The sequence below is a fragment of the Danio aesculapii genome, unplaced genomic scaffold (genome assembly GCF_903798145.1).
Source record: "Danio aesculapii unplaced genomic scaffold, fDanAes4.1, whole genome shotgun sequence".
In the NCBI taxonomy this organism is placed as follows: Eukaryota; Metazoa; Chordata; class Actinopteri; order Cypriniformes; family Danionidae; genus Danio; species Danio aesculapii.
In genome coordinates, this window is record NW_026613633.1 from 55852 (window position 1) to 76860 (window position 21009).

The 21009-nt window shown below is 40.8% G+C and overlaps 1 long non-coding RNA gene and 4 other non-coding genes across 5 annotated transcripts; 3 read left to right on the forward strand and 2 right to left on the reverse strand.

The window, feature by feature from the left end:
- Positions 1 to 1022: 1022 nt before the first annotated feature.
- LOC130219992 (5S ribosomal RNA) lies at positions 1023 to 1141 on the reverse strand. The gene has a single exon (XR_008836107.1). It is a non-coding gene; the product is annotated as a 5S ribosomal RNA (ribosomal RNA).
- A 6190-nt stretch (positions 1142 to 7331) lies between these two features.
- trnak-uuu (transfer RNA lysine (anticodon UUU)) lies at positions 7332 to 7404 on the forward strand. The gene has a single exon. It is a non-coding gene; the product is annotated as a tRNA-Lys (tRNA).
- A 1687-nt stretch (positions 7405 to 9091) lies between these two features.
- On the forward strand, positions 9092 to 9173 carry trnas-aga (transfer RNA serine (anticodon AGA)). Its single transcript has one exon. It is a non-coding gene; the product is annotated as a tRNA-Ser (tRNA).
- Positions 9174 to 9371: 198 nt separating this feature from the next.
- On the forward strand, positions 9372 to 9443 carry trnah-gug (transfer RNA histidin (anticodon GUG)). Its single transcript has one exon. It is a non-coding gene; the product is annotated as a tRNA-His (tRNA).
- Positions 9444 to 16740: 7297 nt separating this feature from the next.
- Positions 16741 to 19546, reverse strand: LOC130219990 (uncharacterized). The gene is made up of 3 exons (XR_008836106.1): positions 19504 to 19546; positions 19223 to 19279; positions 16741 to 16899 (listed from the first exon to the last, which is right to left on the reverse strand). It is a non-coding gene; the product is annotated as an uncharacterized LOC130219990 (long non-coding RNA).
- Between the last annotated feature and the right edge of the window lie 1463 nt (positions 19547 to 21009).

The following is a 21009-nucleotide window of genomic DNA, read 5'->3' on the forward strand; positions in this document are numbered from 1 at the left end:
GCACTGCGGTCGCCTTTTCCCCCCGCTGGAGCTGTTCAGTTCCACTCTGGAGTGAATCGAGTTTCTGGGGCTGCCAGCACAGAGCCCGTGGGGTGCTCCCCTGGTTTCAAAGGCTGCCCTAACTAATCTCTTCCACTTGTAAGTCTCTGAGCTGCAGCAATACCTAAGCACTCTGATAAAACATGCATAAAAGAAACTATGGCTTTTAACCTCCTTTTGGAGAGGAGAGAGTCTCCGACCCTGGATCTCAGGTCTTCTATGGAGGTACTGTCAGGAATCCTGTAAGAGCATCCCATCCACACAACCTCTTGCCATAAAAACAAAGCAGAATGTGTGGTGACGAACTCCAGGTTGAAAGAGCCTTGTCCTTGTTTCAAACAATGTGCTAACAAGGTGCTGAACAGAGTGCCAGTGGCACAAAGGATAACGCTAATGACTATGCATCAGAGGATTATGGAAACCATGAGACTGTGTATGAGAGCGTGTCAAGTGTGCCAAGACTGCGGTCGCCTTTCGCTCCCGCTGGAGCTGTTCAGTTCTACTCTGGAGTGAGTCGAGTTTAAGGGGCTGCCAGCACAGAGCCCGTGGGGTGCTCCCCTGGTTTCAAAGGCTGCCCCATCTGCTGATTTTTATAAACGTCTACTACAGCTACACCAACCGTAAACCAAGCCTACTTGTTGAAAAAGTCCCTACCAGGCCAACCCTGCTTTGCTTCTGAGTTCAGATGAGATCAGGCATTGCCAGGGTGGTATGGCTGTAAGCAAGAGCAGCCGTCAAGAGTTGGCTCTTTAAAAATAGGCGCAGCACCAGGAGCCGAGCGCAGCTTTTTTCTGTTTCTGCTCCGGGGCACCAACAGCTCTTGCTAGGTTAAACCAGCCAAGTCAGTGTACTCACTTTCCCCCGAATGGAATCAGGGGAAGTGGGTACAATGACTTAGCTGGTTCCAGAGATCAGTGAGGAGTTCAGGTTTTTTTTTTTGTAGTTTAGGAAGTGTATTAGCTGCCAAATGAAGAAATTCAAAAAGCTTACAGCACCTGGTATTCCCAGGCGGTCTGCCATCCAAGTACTAACCAGGCCCAACCCTGCTTTGCTTGTGAGTTCAGATGAGATCAGGCATTGCCAGGGTGGTATGGCCGCAAGCAAGAGCAGCTGTCAAGAGTTGGCTATTTAAAAATAGGCGCAGCACCAGGAGCCGAGCACAGCTCAGCTTGCATTGACACAGCACCAACAGAAACAAGGCTATTGTCCCCTCAACTGTTTACCTGTGTTTTTTTTTTTTTTTTGGTCCCACCCCTCCCAAATAAAATGAATGCAAGAAAAGACACCAGCAGCAGTGCTGTGACACGGGGAAGTGTATTAGCTGCCAAATGAAGGGGTTCAAAAAGCTTACAGCACCTGGTATTCCCAGGCGGTCTCCCATCCTGCTTTGCTTCCGAATTCAGATAAGATCAGGCATTGCTTTTTTTATTTTTTTATTAAACTCAAAAATTTACATTTTTACAAAGAAATGATTACATCACATAAAAATCACATGATACTTTCAACACTCATTATTAGACTTCATAATTTTCCCATAACCAACTTAAAATGTCCTTTTATTCAACCATTACGTTCCCTTTTACCATTATTTCTATAAATACATCCTCCTTTTCTTGTACTATAAGAATTTTACAGCCATCTCCATTCTGTTTTTAAACATACGCCATATATCCACTCTCTTCCCATCATGTTTAGCCATATTTCTCCTTATCCAAATCACATACTTAGCAATTGATATACATAGATTAACAGCATACATACCACATTCATTTTGACCAAATAAATATTTTTTTTCCCAGTTCTTTTGTTCATCCACATATTTGTCCCCTATTAATGATTTAGCAATTTTCTTTCATTTTTCCATAAATTCCTCCAACTTTTCACAATAGAAGAACAAATGTAATAAACCTTCCCCTTCCTTCATAAACACCTTACATATTATATCTTGTTCAATTCCCATTTTACACAATCTCATTTCTGTTAATATGCAATTATGTCTCAATAAATAATTAAAATTGTCTAAAATTGGTTCCATATATTTCATTCTGACATTTGCCCATATTTCTTTTTCATTTAAATCCTCATATCTTTCCTTCCAGTAGTTGAATGCTATAGGTCTTATAAAAGCCTTTGATCTAAAAACAACATAAAAACTCTTAACTGTACATAAGCTCATATTGATCTTTTCTCCATTTTTTTCTTAAAATAGACCTCTGGTAATTCTTCCTTATCCCGCAACTCTTTTTTTTTTTCTATTATTTCAATCCAATCTTTTGGTATTGCTTTTTTCAAATCATGATATTGTCTTTGTAATTTTGTTTTAACAACTCTTTTATAACCATCCTCCACAGCATCTACAATTACTTGTAATGGTACAAATCCTTTAATCACTTCATATAATTTATCTTTAACTTGTCTTAATCCTCCATCCCACCTTCCCTCAAAATATAATTTTTTTCCTCCTCTTAAAATATTTGGATTCTGAAAAAGTGGTTGTTCTACAGTCTGAGCCCTTCCTTTTGGTATAATCAACACATTTTCTAAAAATTCTGCCATTGATTCTAAGACCTCAACATAAAATCTTGGCAGACCTGCTGTCATCCATTTTTTCATTTTCATCCATAAAACATTACATCCCATATCAAAATGTCCACATTTCTTCAAATAATAGTCTAACACACTTTTCCAAATCACATCCATTTTCCCTTCCAAAAACCTTTGAATAATCTTAATTCTTAATGTTTTCATTTTTAAAAAGCTATCTAAAAGTCCCAGACCTCCTTCTTTTACCTCCCCAATCAAAGTATTTTAAGCAATTTTGGCTCTTCCATTTCCCCACAAAAACTTTAAAACTACATCCTTAATTTTTTTATAGTATACTTCAGGCAATGCAGTTACACTTAACACATACCAGACCTTTGTCAACATTAAAGCATTTAAGATTAATACTTTCCCTTTTAACGTCAAATTTCGAGCTTTCCAAAATCTAAGTCTTTTCTCAATTCCATTTAAAACTCCCTCCCAATTTAAAATATCTGCTTTATTAGAATCCATCCCCACCCAAATTCCCAAAATGTTTGTATGTTGCTTTTCTTCTTTAAGGGGTATGTGTTGTCTTATTTATTCTACTCTTCCCACCCTCATGCATATACTTTTTCCAACATTAACCTTAGCTCCTGATGCTTTACAATATCGCTCTAAAATCTCCATCGCCCCTTTAATACTCTGAATATCTTCAACCAACAATGTAGTATCATCCGCGTATTGATACACAGCTTCTCTGTTGTCTTTTTCTTCTATTTGTATCCCTTTAATGCTTTTATCTGATTTTATTGCCAATCCCAGTGTTTCAGCTACCAGCGTGTATAATCAAGCATACATGGGCATCCCTGCCTTATTGATCTTGTTGGTTGAAGACATTCTGTTAAAAGCCATTACATTTTATACATGTTAAAATATCTGTGTAAAAAATCTGAATCCATTTCCTAAAATTTTCCCCAAATCCAAACTCTTTAAGAACTGCAAATAGAAAATCATGCTCTACCCTGTCAAAAGCTTTCTCTAGATCTAAACCTATTAAAAAAACCTTGCTCTTTTTCTTTCATATAGTCTATTGTATCCCTTATACTTTTCACCACATCTGTTATGTTTTTTCCTTGCACCCCATAAGCCTGTGTCGTTTTAATTATCTTGGGTAAAATTATTTTTAACCTATTTGCTAAAACTTTTGCTAAAATCTTCATATCTGTATTTAACATTGTTATTGGTCTAAAATTCTTTAGATCTTTTTTGTCCCCTTTTCCTTTGTATATCATTTTTATCATTCCTATTCTCATCTTTTCACTCAATAATTCTTTAATAAAAACCTCTTCATAGATCTCTTTTAAAATCTGTACTAAAATATTTTTAAAATATTTATAAAATTCATTTGTTATGCCATCTACACCTGGACTTTTTCTTGGCATTAATTGCTTAATAACCACCTCTATTTCTTCTTTTTGAATTTCTTCATCACAAATTTTTTGTCTTCTTCTGTTACCTTTGATTTGATCTGTTTTATAAAATATTCTTCTCTTCTTCATTTGTTCCTTGTCCCTCTTTATTTAATACCTCTTTTATTAATTCAGCTCTTTGCCTATTGCTTTCCAAATTAAAGAAGAACTGTGTAGATCTTTCTCCTTCTACTGCATATTTTGCTTTACTTCTTATTATTGCACCTTTGCATTTTTCTTCTTCTATTATTTTTAACTCATCTTGTAACCTTACAATATCTTTGTTTCCCTCACCCTCTGTCCCTTTTCTTAACTCTTTATCTAGCTTCTTTCTTATTTCATTTTCTTTTTGTTTTTTCATACATTTACTATATTCTATTGTGATTTTTTTAACCTCCCACTCATCCATTGCTCCTCCCAGTGAATTATCTTCCATTTCATCTCGATTTCCCGCATTACTCTCTGTATTCTCAATAATTACTTTCTCAACTTCACCAATCTTTCCCAACTCTGTTTCATCCATCATTTGCCTTGCTTCCTTAACAGCCTCTGGGATTTGTGTAACATTTTCTTTCTCCATCCAACACTCACATCTTACCATCACCTTTCTGCAATCCAGGCATTTCACTGCATCGCAATCCCTTGTGAAATGTCCTTGCTCCTCACACTGAAAGCATTTAAAATCAGGACAGTCTTTAAACACATGTCCAGGACCCATACACAAGCGACAAGTTTTCACTTGACGGTCATGCATAATTCGGAAATATTGTGTTCCTTCTTCAGTATCAAATTTTGCACTGTTTGGGAGTGATATCACCTCCTTCGGGAATTTAACCCTTAAATACCTTGTACCATCTGCAATGTCTGTACCCGGATACATTCGCCTTCTGATATCAGATGCAGGTGTTACTCCCCTAAACTTAAGTTTATCCAGAATTTCATCATCCTCAATATAAGCCGGCAAATGTATAAAATATACAATATATTCTCTTACTTGTAAGTGTCTTACTTTACAATTCTTCCCTTTTATCATGAGTCCATCTTCCAAATCCTCGCCGTCCTCTTAACTTGACAGAGTTATTTCACATTCCTTTTCCTTTCTTGGTCTTACAGCCAGAACCTTTCCTTTTCCTATCTTCTCAGTCAGAGCCTTTTTGATGTCTTCTGCTCTAGCATCATTCACTTCTGTCATATGAACAATCACTGTAGCTTCTTTAGTATAGATCCTTTTATCGCCCATTTGTCCGTGTCCAAAGTCTTGTCCTACTTCCAGTCCATTATCCAGTTGCCCTCTTCGTTTTCTATCCATGTCCATATCTTTCCGTTTGAGTCCTTCCACATTTGCACTCATAACAGAACACAAACTTCCCAGACAGCAAAGTGCTGCTGGGAAGTGGACGAAATTATCAAAAAAAGAAAAACTCAAAAAAACTCAAACTTTTTCTGAAAAAACAAACAAACAAAACAAAAATCGAGTGATCCTTTCTCACTCTCTGCCTACCACTTCCTTTGCTGCAAGTGCACTATTGCCCTCTAGCATTCCAGGGTGGTACGGCTGTAAGCGAGAGCAGCTGTCAAGAGTTGGCTATTTAAAAATAGGCGCCTTCACGTCGAGGAGGCAAGAGGAGGGTTGAAAACTGGGCTTGGACAGCTTTTTCTTCATTAATATTCCTTAATTCTTCATCAGCCTTCGACTGGTCATCAGCAGTAACATGAACAGTGCATCAAACAGAACGTTATTAGCATGTTTTGCAGCAAACAAAGCACCCCATTCAATCTTACACATAGCCCAGCTTTTACTCCACAAAATGTCAGCTTGCCCTTTCATGAGCTGCATCCAGTCAACCCTTGCAATGACATTCAAACCGGGGGAGCTCATTACAGTGAATACTGGGTGACAGAAGATGAGAACTCCACCACTGCAGAGTGAAATTATTGACCTCTGTTTTTTTTTTGGTGAGGTTGTACCTTCGAACGCTTTATCCAACCTCAAAGTCAGAAAGAGATGGCATCCATACTTGACTTTTTTTTTTCGCTCACACAAAGAACTCCTCGGTCGAAAGCTTTTAATTTCTACACTTCTGTGAGAGGATGTCCGCAAGCGTTGGTAATATAGTGGTGAGCATAGCTGGCTTCTAAGTAGATTCCCAGCCAATGTATACCTTTTGGCTGCCGTAACATTACATGGCCAGGCGCCACTCTTGTGAAGATGTCCCATGACATGTGGGTAGATTAGTGCATCTTGAGATGGTTGGGATCCATATGCTGGACATGTTTTTCAGTGCAGAACCAAGACAAAGAGGGCCTTGGTTGAAAGCATTCTTTTTGAGCTCTTCTGGCACGAGACATCTGCAAGCAGTGGTGGTATAGTGGTGAGCATAGCTGCCTTCCAAATAGTTGACCGGGGTTCGATTTCCGGCCATTGCATTTCCTTTGGCTGCTGTATATATCACTTAGTCCGTTGCCACCATTGTGAAAGGCAACAGCCAAAAAGTAAAAGACAAAAAAGAGCCTCCCCGTCAGGGAATCAAACCCTGGTCTTCAGCGTGACAGGCGGAGATACTGTCCACTATACTAACGATGATCTGCAGTGTAAGAGGACCCTTAGGAGGAGTAAGAGCTCCTCTGGCAAGAGACATCTGCAAGCGTTGGTGGTATAGTGGTGAGCATAGCTGGCTTCCAAGCAAAAGCCATTTGCACGTAGGTGTAGATCACTGTCTAGGCAATAGGAACATAGGTAGGTGGGACAAGTAAAATTGAAGGATGTTCCTGCAAAATGTTATGTCGTCTGTACCGAAAATAGCTGCAAATACATACTTACGTGCCATAGTCCAGCCCCCATCTGAAAAGTGGCTAAATGCATGATGAGTTGGCCGAGTGGTTGAGGCGATGGACTGCTAATCCATTGTTCTCTGGATGCATGGGTTCGAATCCCGTCCTCGTCGTTCATTTAAGAGAGCCTGGTGCTTTCGTGGAAGTTATCTTACTCACACCATCTTCGTGCTTCGAAGCATGTCATGGCAAAATTTAAAGGCATCTTACCGAACATAATTGCAGAAACATACATATACAAATAATAAAAAAAATAAATTCCATCCTGGTCATTCGTTTAAGATAGCCCGGTGTCTACGTGGAAGGTAACTTACTTGCACCCTCTTCGTGCTTCGTACAACTACAGCAACCATAAAACCAACCTCACAGTAACCTGTTGTGTTTTAGCAACATCTAAACCAACCACAAGTCCAAACCCCACCTCACGGTAACCCTAAACTTTGCTTACTTGCGAGGCACAGCCATGGAGCCCGGGTAGCTCAGTCGGTAGAGCATCAGACTTTTAATCTGAGGGTCCAGGGTTCAAGTCCCTGCTTGGGTGTGTAAGGCTCTTCTTGTGGAGCTACAGTTTTTGCCAGTGAGCTATCGCTTGCTGAAAGTTTCATCTGGATGCACAACACGTGTACTAGGCATGAGGACATGGAGAGCACAGGCAGTCTTGTAGTTGCGGCCGAGTGGTTAAGATGATGCATTAGAAATCCTTTGGGGTCTTCTTGCGCTGGTTCGAGTCCTGCAGACCACGTGCTCGTCCTCTTCCTTTTTAAACTTGCAACAGTCATCAAATGTTTGCAATTCCAGCGTTACTTGGGAAAAGCGTCGTGCTGGTAGGAGGAGAAAAACAACAGCGTGCGCTCACTGAACCGAAAGGGGCAAATCAGAGGGAGGAACATGTCGCACAGGGACCACGACGGCTGTCCGGTAACTCGCCATGATCGGATTGTGGTCAGTACTCTGCATTGTAGCCGCAGCAACCCCGCTTCGAATCAGGGTCACGGCAGGATTCCTTACGGTGACATTGGCTTCACGCCCCCCTCTTGCCACCTGTTTTGTACAGCCCACTTTTCAGTGCACGCTGCTACTGTGACACGTCACAAGTGCTTAAATCTAAGCTAATCCCCCAGTGATCCCGGATAACTCAGACGGTAGAGCGTCAGACTTTTCATCTGACGTTCCTGGGTTCAAGTCCCTGTTTGGGCGTGTAAGCCAACTTTTGTAGAGCGTGGAGGATTTGGATTTCTACCTTCCTATCCATCTCAGCATGAATCAACGTTTATCCTTTCCTCATCATCTTGTTTCTCATTATTTTTATATAATTATTTGATTATCTGAATGAGTAATTAACTTTGAATTGATTTTAACTAATGAATAAGTTAACACATTGCTTAATATAAGAACGTTCAGTGCGTTTGTCTGTCTCTTTATAGCTTTTTCAGGAGCCACCAAACTAAGTCAGAGGTCACGGAGGCCTTGAGTGGAGCTGAGGGCTGAGGACCGGAAGCAACTGTCTCCGTTGTTATTTCTAAGAGTTAATACTATCTAAAATGTCTTAAGGGATCTTGCTGTTTTTACGGTTAATTCTTTTAAGGTGATTCTACTTTTTATTCAAGATAGACTTTGTGTAGTAAGGATATAACTGCCTGAATGTAGATTATACCAGTTTTTAACCAGTTTTGATAAAGACGGCTGAGACTACACTCAGCCTCGGATAAGAAACAGATTATTCTTTAAGTGTGTGTGTTCTATTTGATTGTGGATCCGTTTCATAGGTCTGGAGTCAGCTCTGAACAGTCTAGTGGATGTCTGACGTTTATGCTTGAGATACTGTTCAGAATTGTACGCACGCACCCCACGTGGACATTTCCTAGTCTATCTGTGTTTTATCCAATCAAGTTAGAACACCTATATGCGTGACGCAGTTAATGACCTTATGTGAGAGTAAAATTGTTATTGATTTGTGATTGTAAGCAGAGCGGCCTAGGAAGTCATGGCGAGTGTTGAAGCTGGCTTCTGCTGATGTAACTGCAAACTATCTTCAGTAATCTTTATTTATTTATATAAATCTCTGACTCCGGCTCTTCTTCGTCTGACAGACTGGTCATTCTTTGGGTTAAACTGCATACCATCCCTATAAGCGACATCTATTGCTGGTGAGCTCTTGCTTGCTCTACATGTCATCGGGCAGCACGACCAATGCGCCAGGCAAGAGCACAATGGAATGGTCAAGCTTCGTAGTCGTGGCCGAGTGGTTAAGGCGGTGGACTAGAAATCCATTGGGGTCTCCCCGCGCAGGTTCGAATCCTGCCGACTACGTCCAGGATGCGCGCAGGATTTAGTTTGCGACTTTCCTTGATTGTTTGCAACCCCAGTGTTTCTGGGGAAAAGGGATGTGCTGGTAGGCAAAAGCAACAAAAATAAAACCGCAGCGCGCGCAAACTCACTGCCCTGGGCGCCCTCCATTTTCAAAGACGTATGACAGAGAGCGAGGCTCAAGCGGCTGTCCCGTAGCTCGCCGTGATCGTATAGTGGTTAGTACTCTGCGTTGTGGCCGCAGCAACCCCGGTTCGAATCCGGGTCACGGCATGCTTTTCAAGGTGGCATTGACGTTGCACTCTGTGATGCCATCCGTAATCTCCAGCCTCCTTTTAGTGCAGGCTGTGCTAATGGCACGTCCTGAATGTTTACGTTTCCTAAAGTGTGGAAGACTAGGGATTCGATATGAGCAGCGGGTCCTTTGATGCCAGCATGCTGTGTAGGTAAGCATTGATCAAGTCACGCTTCTAAGGCATGGAAGGAATCGTTTCAATGGTTAAGTCTCCATTTATTGCCACAACAACAGAAAGACCTTCTGCAGTTGTCATTGATCTTTTTGTCTCCTATATGACATTGAGTCCAAACTACTGTGTTTTACTGACGTCTACACCTACAACAACCATAAACCCAACCTCACAGTAACCTGTTGTGTTTTAGCAACATCTACACCAACCACAATTCCAAACCCCACCTCACGGTAAACTTTTGTGTACCGTAAAGGTCTGCGTCGACCACAACCCTAAACCTTGCCTACTTGCGTGGCACAGCCATGGAGCCCAGTCGGTAGAGCATCAGACTTTTAATCTGAGGGTCCAGGGTTCAAGTCCCTGCTTGGGCGTGTAAGGCTCTTCTTGTGGAGCCACAGTTTTTGCCAGTGAGCTATCGCTTGCTGAAAGTTTCATCTGGATGCACAACACGTGTACTAGGCATGAGGACATGGAGGGCACAGGGAGTCTTGTAGTTGCGGCCGAGTGGTTAAGATGATGCATTAGAAATCCGTTGGGGTCTTCTCGCGCTGGTTCGAGTCCTGCAGACCACGTGCTCGTTCCCTTCCTTTTTAAACTTGCAACAGTCATCAAATGTTTGCAATTCCAGCGTTACTTGGGAAAAGCGTCGTGCTGGTAGGAGGAGAAAAACAACAGCGTGCGCTCACTGAACCGAAAGGGGCAAATCAGAGGGAGGAACATGTCGCACAGGGACCACGACGGCTGTCCGGTAACTCGCCGTGATCGGATTGTGGTCAGTACTCTGCATTGTAGCCGCAGCAACCCCGCTTCGAATCAGGGTCACGACAGGATTCCTTACGGTGACATTGGCATCACGCCCCCCTCTTGCCACCTGTTTTGTACAGCCCACTTTTCAGTGCACGCTGCTACTGTGACACGTCACAAGTGCTTAAATCTAAGCTAATCCCCCAGTGATCGCGGATAACTCAGACGGTAGAGCGTCAGACTTTTCATCTGACGTTCCTGGGTTCAAGTCCCTGTTTGGGTGTGTAAGCCAACTTTTGTAGAGCGTGGAGGATTCGGATTTCTACCTTCCTATCCATCTCAGCATGAATCAACGTTTATCCTTTCCTCATCATCTTGTTTCTCATTATTTTTATATAATTATTTGATTATCTGAATGAGTAATTAACTTTGAATTGATTTTAACTAATGAATAAGTTAACACATTGCTTAATATAAGAACGTTCAGTGCGTTTGCCTGTCTCTTTATAACTTTTTCAGGAGCCACCAAACTAAGTCAGAGGTCACGGAGGCCTTGAGTGGAGCTGAGGGCTGAGGACCGGAAGCAACTGTCTCCGTTGTTATTTCTAAGAGTTAATACTATCTAAAATGTCTTAAGGGATCTTGCTGTTTTTACGGTTAATTCTTTTAAGGTGATTCTACGTTTTATTCAAGATAGACTTTGTGTAGTAAGGATATAACTGCCTGAATGTAGATTATACCAGTTTTTAACCAGTTTTGATAAAGACGGCTGAGACTACACTCAGCCTCGGATAAGAAACAGATTATTCTTTAAGTGTGTGTGTTCTATTTGATTGTGGATCCGTTTCATAGGTCTGGAGTCAGCTCTGAACAGTCTAGTGGATGTCTGACGTTTATGCTTGAGATACTGTTCAGAATTGTACGCACGCACCCCACGTGGACATTTTCCTAGTCTATCTGTGTTTTATCCAATCAGGTTAGAACACCTATATGCGTGACGCAGTTAATGACCTTATGTGAGAGTAAAATTGTTATTGATTTGTGATTGTAAGCAGAGCGGCCTAGGAAGTCATGGCGAGTGTTGAAGCTGGCTTCTGCTGATGTAACTGCAAACTATCTTCAGTAACCTTTATTTATTTATATAAATCTCTGACTCCGGCTCTTCTTCGTCTGACAGACTGGTCATTCTTTGGGTTAAACTGCATACCATCCCTATAAGCGACATCTATTGCTGGTGAGCTCTTGCTTGCTCTACATTTCATCGGGCAGCACGACCAATGCGCCAGGCAAGAGCACAATGGAATGGTCAAGCTTCGTAGTCGTGGCCGAGTGGTTAAGGCGATGGACTAGAAATCCATTGGGGTCTCCCCGCGCAAGTTCGAATCCTGCTGACTACGTCCAGGATGCGCGCAGGATTTACTTTGCGACTTTCCTTGATTGTTTGCAACCCCAGTGTTTCTGGGGAAAAGGGATGTGCTGGTAGGCAAAAGCAACAAAAATAAAACCGCAGCGCGCGCAAACTGACTGCCCTGGGGGCCCTCCATTCTCAAAGACGTATGACAGAGAGCGAGGCTCCAGCGGCTGTCCCGTAGCTCGCCGTGATCGTATAGTGGTTAGTACTCTGCGTTGTGGCCGCAGCAACCCCGGCTCGAATCCGGGTCACGGCATGCTTTTCAAGGTGGCATTGACGTTGCACTCTGTGATGCCATCCGTAATCTCCAGCCTCCTTTTAGTGCAGGCTGTGCTAATGGCACGTCCTGAATGTTTACGTTTCCTAAAGTGTGGAAGACTAGGGATTCGATATGAGCAGCGGGTCCTTTGACAGCATGCTGTGTAGGTAAGCATTGATCAAGTCACGCTTCTAAGGCATGGAAGGAATCGTTTCAATGGTTAAGTCTCCATTTATTGCCACAACAACAGAAAGACCTTCTGCAGTTGTCATTGATCTTTTTGTCTCCTATATGACATTGAGTCCAAACTACTGTGTTTTACTGACGTCTACACCTACAACAACCATAAACCCAACCTCACAGTAACCTGTTGTGTTTTAGCAACATCTACACCAACCACAAGTCCAAACCCCACCTCACGGTAAACTTTTGTGTACCGTAAAGGTCTGCGCCGACCACAACCCTAAACCTTGCCTACTTGCAAGGCACAGCCATGGAGCCCGGGTAGCTCAGTCGGTTATTGCTAGGCGGTTGCTAAGTGGTTGCTAAGGTGTTGCTAGGTGGTTTCTATGCGGTTGCTAAGGTGTTGCTAGGCGGTTGCTAGGGTATTGCAAGGTGGTTGCAAAGGTGTTGCTAGGTGGTTGCTATGTAGTTGCTAAGAGGTTGCTAGGCGGTTGCTAAGGTGTTGCTAGGCGATTGCTAAGGTGTTGCTATGTGGTTGCTAGGTGGTTGCTAAGGTGTTGCTATGTGGTTGCTAAGGCGTTGCTAGGTAGTTGCTAAGGTGTTGCTATGTGGTTGCTAAGGTGTTGCTAGGTGGTTGCTAAGGTGTTGCTAGGCGGTTGCTAAGGTGTTGCTAGGCGGTTGCTAAGGTGTTGCTATGCGGTTGCTAAGGTGTTGCTAAGTGGTTGCTATGCAGTTGCTAAGGTGTTGCTAGGCGGTTGCTAAGTGGTTGCTAAGGTGTTGCTAGGTGGTTGCTAAGGTGTTGCTAGGTGGTTGCTAGGTGGTTGCTAAGGTGTTGCTAGGTGGTTGCTAGGTGGTTGCTAAGGTGTTGCTAGGTGGTTGCTAGGTGGTTGCTAAGGCGGTTGCTAAGGTGTTGCTAGGTGGTGTCTATGCAGTTGCTAAGGTGATGCTAGGCGGTTGCTAAGGTGTTGCTAAGGTGTTGCTATGTGGTTGCTAAGGTGTTGCTAGGTGGTTGCTAAGGTGTTGCTAGGCAGTTGCTAAGGTGTTGCTATGTAGTTGCTAGGTGGTTGCTAAGGTGTTGCTAAGAGGTTGCTATGCGGTTGCTAAGTTGTTGCTAGGCGGTTGCTAAGGTGTTGCTAGGTGGTTGCTATGTAGTTGCTAAGGTGTTGCTAGGCGGTTGCTAAGGTGTTGCTAAGGTGTTGCTAGGTGGTTGGTGGGCTGTTGCTAAGATGTTGCTAAGGTGTTGCTAGGTGGTTGCTAAGGTGTTGCTATGTGGTTGCTAGGCGGTTGCTATGTAGTTGCTAAGGTGTTGCTAGGCAGTTGTTAAGGTGTTGCTATGTAGTTGCTAGGTGTTTGCTAAGGTGTTGCTAAGCAGTTGGTAAGGTGTTGCTATGTGGTTGCTAAGGTGTTGCTATGTGGTTGCTAAGGCGTTGCTAGGTAGTTGCTAAGGTGTTGCTAGGCGGTTGCTAAGGTGTTGCTTGGCGGTTGCTATGTGGTTGCTAGGAGGTTGCTAAGGCGTTGCTAGGCGGTTGCTTAGGTGTTGCTAGGTGGTTGCTAGACGGTTGCTAATTTGTCGCTAGGCGGTTGCCTACAAGACATTGTGCCCAGAAGCCTCTGAATTATTAAGCCGGGCCTGGTGATGGGAAGTTCAGATTTTTAAAGCGGATGTTAGGACTCAACATTATATTTATATATATTATATTTATATTATATTATAGAAACTTCAGTCAGTTAAAAAAATCACCATGATCTGAAAAATGTCTTACAGTAAAGTTTTGCAACCCAAAACACCAGCGAAGAAACTCAACACAGAAAAAAGTGTGGAGTCCCATGAAGGAGATGAAGACTGTTGTTTTTTGTTTACCTTTTAATTAAAGTTGTTGCACGTCCACTGGTTCCTGCCTCAAAATGAGTGAATTTGAGCCACTTGCACATTAAGGAATTGCAATCAGTTACAATCATTTACAAGCCTTTGAGTTAATTATTTATATTTGCAGAAAGCAACTACGTTTTAATTGGCATTTACTAGCATTAAAATCAACATTTTAAATGTCTAAGTAATATATCTGAGCATATTGAGAACCATCGTACATCAGTTCACTACAAAAACTTTTTAAATAAAGTCATTTAATGCATTATTGTGTTCATGTGTGACTGTAATTAACAAACAGACTTTCACTGCATTAGTAACTACACAGTTACCTTTAAACAAAAGAAGATGCAGCATAACATCAGATTCTCTGAGTTCATCTTGGACTTGCACACAGATGCTACTATCCTCCACAATGGTGAAACAAAAATTTTACAGTATTTTGCTGTTGTTTTTCCTGATTTTACAAAAAAATACTGGCAGCTGTGGTTGTCAGTAATCTACTGTTTTTAACATTTTACATTCGTAAATTCAATCTACAGAATTTTTCTGTTAAAATACATTCCACAGTCTGTATTTTTCATTGAACAAATTTAACCCCTTAAATCGCAAAACAAAATCCTCACAAGTGTCCTCACTACAGAGGGTTGAACACTCAGACAGTGATGTTAATGAGATAAATAAGTGTCTAATTAAAGGAGGATTAATAATTATTGATGAACAAGTGTTAACAAGCAGAATCACTGAAGGAAAGAAAAACAAGACCAAATAACACAAATTACAGCCAAAATCAAAGATGAAATCAACTGAGGATAAAACTCTAAATAAAAATAATAATTAATAAAAATAATTACACAATAAAACTTTTATTTGCCAAGATCTCAGCAGAGATCATTAAACAACTCCACAAACATCAGGAGCTTCACTTATAACTGACCTTTGACTTAATGTCTGTCACATGAACAAAAGCTCTTAATGAAATTTCTGTTGTTCATTTGAAGTCACCATGACAGAGGACAGAGCCTGCTTAAAGCTGCGGTCATACTTGACTCTTCCTCCCATAGACTTCCATTCACATGCACATGAATGCGTCAAACCGGAAACACAAGGTCATGCATCAAGTTTCGCAGGTTGCTGCAGTGCAAAGTTCAAGCTTGGTGAACTCTAACCTGCAAAATCGCATCACTTGATTGCGTGAGACCAATCGTGATCAAAACATGACCTCTCTGAACAGAAATTTATTGCATGGAGCGGTCGCTCGCTTTTTTTTAATGTCTAATCATCTTGTTTAATCCCACCCCTTTTCGCAGCGCCACACGACAGAATTTCGCACACACAAAGCCCGGTGTGACCGCAGCTTCAGTCCGGCTCTTTAACTTCTTGATTTAAAATAGTTTACACTCTGGTTGCAATAATTAATTATGTTAATCACACTAATTGTATGGCATAAAAAGCCAAAACAAACATAAAATTAAGTGTGATGAGATTAACTATCATATCAAAGCCACCCTTGAATTGTTGTTAAATAACATCTTAAGTGTGAGAATTGAATTCACTACATAACTGAAACCACTGGAACTTCAGCAATCAATGACATTTTAACAGGTCTAAATACATCAGTCATGAGAATGTTTGAACTATATCGCATAACTTGAAAACACACAGATGTCAACAATTAGTCTTTGAATCTCAATAATGGTGACAAACAAAAAAACAACAATCAAATGTGTCAAGAGGAATTATTGATCTAAAATAAATAATTTTTTTATCCAAAATTCTCAAGTTTAGAAAGCGTCATTTCTGTCAGGTTTTTTTATTCTGGTGGGGACATCACAATTGTGTTATACCACAAACTACCACCTGGTGTCACTATTATGAATTACCTGTTGATTATTAATTTTCTAATACAATTGGGAGAATTGTCTTTATATTTGTATTTAATTTTTATCTTGCATTTCACTATTTCACAACAACTTGTATTTTTAATAGACAATGTCTAGGATTTTATTTTTTATACTGAAGAATAAATGAACATTACAAAAAATATTGAAATATAAATTCAGATACACAAATCTTTAATCTTAAACTGTATAACAGTAATATGAGGGGGGGAAACAGATAAACAAAAACTAATACCATATAGAAAAATAAAATAAAATTAAACATTTTACTTTTATGTGAATAAGTGCATATTAAGATATTTTATATGAGAGTCTTTTACTGGTATATTTTCAATAGATCAAGTCTATAGAATCATGTACGAATAAAATTTGACATTTATGAAGATTAAGCTTTGGCCAGAAGATTTAGTAAATTTGGAAATACGGTGCAGCAAAAATAGACTCAACGCTGAAACGATCACAGCACTGATGCTTCTACTCCGCCTCTGTGTGCTAATCTGTTAACATGTGCAGAAAAAAAATACACGCTGCTTATGTCCTGCTTACGTGTGCAGTGTCAAACCAACATAACTGTCTTTTTGTGAATCCAAAAACTCAACACAACATTTTTTCGCTTAACACAGCGACAGGAACTTACCTTTAACAACAAAACCTTGTTAAAGGCTATTTCACATTTCTTTTACAATTTTCGCTTTAACGAGTCAATGCGATTTTTAACATAAAATTTGACTGCCTCCCAGCTTCTTCCTTGAAGCGCAGCAGGGGAGGATTTAATGCATTCTTCGCACTGTGTTTTCCCGGGAACCCTTCCAGACTTGATGCAGGTTAGCAACGTTTTTTCTACCGCTTGGATCTCCTCTGTAGACCACTTTTTCCGTGGGTTTCGCGAAGATCCTGAATAAAAAAATAAAGGAACTAGTAATTGTGATTGAGATAACAGCAAGTCCTAGCAAAACATGAAATGATTACTTCAGTTTTGTCTCTCATTGTTTTAGTTGCATTTTTCTAAATTCTAGTTAGCACAGTTGAAAATCTCTAACATATGCTTAACATAATAGTCCAGGGTGACCAACAGCAACAGATGTAAAAATCTTATTATAAGGGAATTCTGATGTCTACAGCAGTTTTGGTGATATTACAACCATTCACATTTCAGCCACACCCCATCACAGTGTTTTCTTCTTGATAAACTGTGCCACATAATGCCAACTGGAAACTGTGAAAGGTCTTTATCTGTTTGGAATTAGTGAAGTTGATGGATATGGATTTTCCATGCAGTATCTTAAAGGAGAAGTTCAATTGCAGAACAAACATTTACAGATAATGTACTCAACCCCCTTGTCATCCGAGATGTTCATGTCTTTCTTTCTTTAGTTGTTAAGAAATAATTTTTTGAGTAAAACATTTTTCAATTACAGGAAATTTACTACCGGAACACACTCCAATTTTCCATATAGTGGACTTCTATGGTGTCCGCGAGTTTGAACTTCTGAAATGCAGTTTAAATGCAGCTTCAAAGATCTCTACAGGGTTCCTACGGGGTTTGGAAAATTGTGGAATTTGATTGAAGTATTTTCCAGGTCTGGAAACATATGGAAAAAAAGAAAGCAAAGTATGGAGAAAAAATTTGTTTGAAATTTTTTACTTTTGTCCCTATTTAGTAAAATGAAAAATTCAAGTAAATTTATTGTACAAAAAAGTAAGCTTTCTTGGCAGCTGTTTTTTTCTGATTCTTTAGTGATTGTCTAACAGACTCAATGAATTCAAAGTGCACCTTTTCATTATGCAAAATGCAGGTTATAAGCACTTTCTTCTCAGCCTATTCTTAGCACAATATATTATTTTAGGGCATCTATATGTTGTCACTCTAAGAAAATAATTAAAAAAACGGAGAAAAATATCTACAGATGACTTTACTATATACCAAATATAAATCTGTATGTAATTAACCATTCATGTTATGTATGGTCTGAAAATCTTTTGAGAGGTTTAGAAATGTCTGGAAAAGTATGGAATTTTGAAATGGAAAACGTGTAGGAACCCTGGCTCTAAACGACCCCAGGTGTTTATCCAATGAAACTATCAGTTTGTCAGTGTGCGTCTAAAAACTCTCATCTCATTTTCTTCTCCAGCTTCAGAATCATCCTATAGCACTGTTTTATCTTTTTTTGTAAACATTGGGTCTGTGTTCTGCAGCGATGGAAGATGATTCTGAAGCTGGAGGAGAAAATAAGAGTTTTTCGGCATACCCTAACTGTCTTGAACCGGAGTACACAGAGTTCACATGTGCAGAACTAGACAAGTCCAGCTTTTGAGGTTGAAAAGTACAGAAATTGTAAAATTTTAATTTTTTTTTTTTTTTAGAAAATAATCGATTTTTTTGCTAGATAAGACCCTTCTACCTCGGCTGCAATTTAAACTGATTTTGGAAGTTCAAACTGGAGGGCACAATTGAGGTCCACTATATGGAGAACATTACTGAAAATGTTTTCCCTATAACCATTTCTTTACACCTGAAAAAGAAAGACATGAACATCTTGAATGACAAATAAATTATCTGTAAATTTTTGTTCTGGAATTGAACAAAGTGTGGTTACACACACACACAAAAAAAAAAACAGAATATGTGGGTTAGGCATGCGTTAAACTACAATAGTCAACATTTGAAGTGGATCAAAAAGTTCAACAAAGCTCTTAGCATGTTCAACAAAGACAAGAATAGTTATTTTTTTGCTGTTGGGATAACTTTGATGAAAGGTTTTTGATCCACTTCAAATGTTGACTCCTGTATACTTAACAGCATATGCTGGTGTTTTTCAACAGTGCACATAGCAAAAATGGCATGAACGGATACATCTAGTCTCAAACCTGACTTCACTCCATGTAGTTTCTTTTTATGGACCATTTTATGATTTCCAAGTTTTGTTTTGTACAAAACTAAGAAGAAACCACTAAACTGAGCACTTCATCCACTTCGGATCTACCATGCCACAGTTAGAAAGCTCCATTAACACAAATCTCTGAAAAACACAAAGTTTCTATTTGTTCATGTCAAACTTCTTCAAATTTCACTTGCACATGAAAATCAAAGGAATTCTGTTGTTAATCCAAATAGGTCTTTGTGCAGATTTCTATTGATATAATTGATATTGACTGAACTTTCACAAAAAAATGGAAATTGTGACCTATTTCATAAGACATTCAAACAACGGCTTACTCTTTGTTGTGTCTGGTTGTTCCAAGTCCATTGGCTGCCGTTTTTTAACTTTCTTTCCTGTTGTAAACATATGAGCACAACTTAGAAGACCTTGAATATATGCAATATTCCGTAATGGCACAGAATACTGACTAAATGGTTAACAGTAATTGTGCCACACATGTATTTAACAAAGATTGACTGGTGAAACAACTTCCAAATGACTGGTGAAGCATCCAAATAATAAATAACTGCACAGAATGCACTCTCCTTACAAGTATAACAATATCAGAAGTTCTTACCTTTAGCTGGTTGTGTAGTTTTCTTTTGTCCAACTCCAGCAGTATACTTCTTTGATTTGTCTGGACACATAATAGCTCTCTTTAATTAAAAGATTATTCAATAAAAACTCCTAAATATCAGCAAGCACACTTGATTTTTTTCTTCCAGTAATAATTAGCCTTTTCTGGCTTTCCCATCATTCCCTTTTAGTAACTGACTTATTTGAATTAAATTAGATTTCAGGTAGTTTGAATTTTTAATATAATATTTAAAATATAATATAATATAATTATAATATTTATTTTTTTCTCAATAATGACAACATTAACAGTTTAATGTCACACCCCTAGACTGTTTACATTGGTTTCTACCAGTGTCTCCCCCACTGTTATGTACTTACTGGTTTCTCAGCGTGACAGTACGACCAACCTAAACAGTATTTCAGCAGTGAGGATGCTGAGGATAGCATTACTCACTGCACTTCCGCTGAGGGTGAGCAAAATCTGGACCTGGGACGAACAGCGATAGACTATGAACTAGATTTGATTTCTTCTGAGGATGTCATCATTAAACTCTCTGTACACCCTGAACTGTCTGCCTGTGTTAATTTCCCACCCAGTCTCCCTCAGTTAACACTTGCTGACAGCCATGCTGTCTCAATCCTGCCACCACTGTCACCTGTCAGCCTCTTTTCTCACCCTCAGCTCACCATCTGTGCGGTGGGTTTCCCGGGGGTCTGCCAGTCTACATCCGTGGCTGGAGGATTCCTCACCTTCACCATAAACATCAGAGTCCAGAACTCTGCCTCGGCCCTCTGACCCTGCGGCTCCACCCTGGCTCTCAGCTCCCTCATCTCCACCTTTGCCCGTCAGTCCACCATTTCCACCGGGCTCCATCGTTCATTCGGCTCCACCCTGGTCAGTCGTGTTCCTACTCCTTCGGCTGCACCTTATTGCTGGACTCCTCCCTCCAGCAGGCACAGCCTCGGTCCTCTGTCACTCAGTCTCCGCCGCGGACCTCTGGATCTCCACCTCGGTCGCCAGAAGCTTGGGCTCCGCCTTCACTCTCCAGATCCTCGGTGTCGCCCAGGATCATCGGCTCTCCGTCTCCGCCTCGGGCTCTACCGCCACCTGCTTCGCCTCCGTCGTTCGCCCCCCTGGAGTTGTCAGCCTTTCCTCCACCATGGCTCCTCGCTCCATCGGCTCCACCGTGGGTCTCCATCATGGCTGCGGTCTGGGTCTCACCTGGCTCCTCCTGCTCCAGCTCCTTTCTGTCTCCTCCATGGCTCCTCACTCCGTCATCAACTCCCTGGGCTGTTCTGTCTCCACCCTGGACACTGTTGACCGTTCTCCTCCCGGGAGTCCGTCCTCTGCCAAAGCCACTCCTGAGACTTTGTTTACATTATTATCCTTGTTTTTCGGCGCGAGGATGCGCCTTCCCGGAGGGGGGTGTAATGTCGCACCCCTGGACTGTTTACGTTGGTTTCTACCAGTGTCTCCCCCGCTGTTATGTGCTTATTGGTTTCT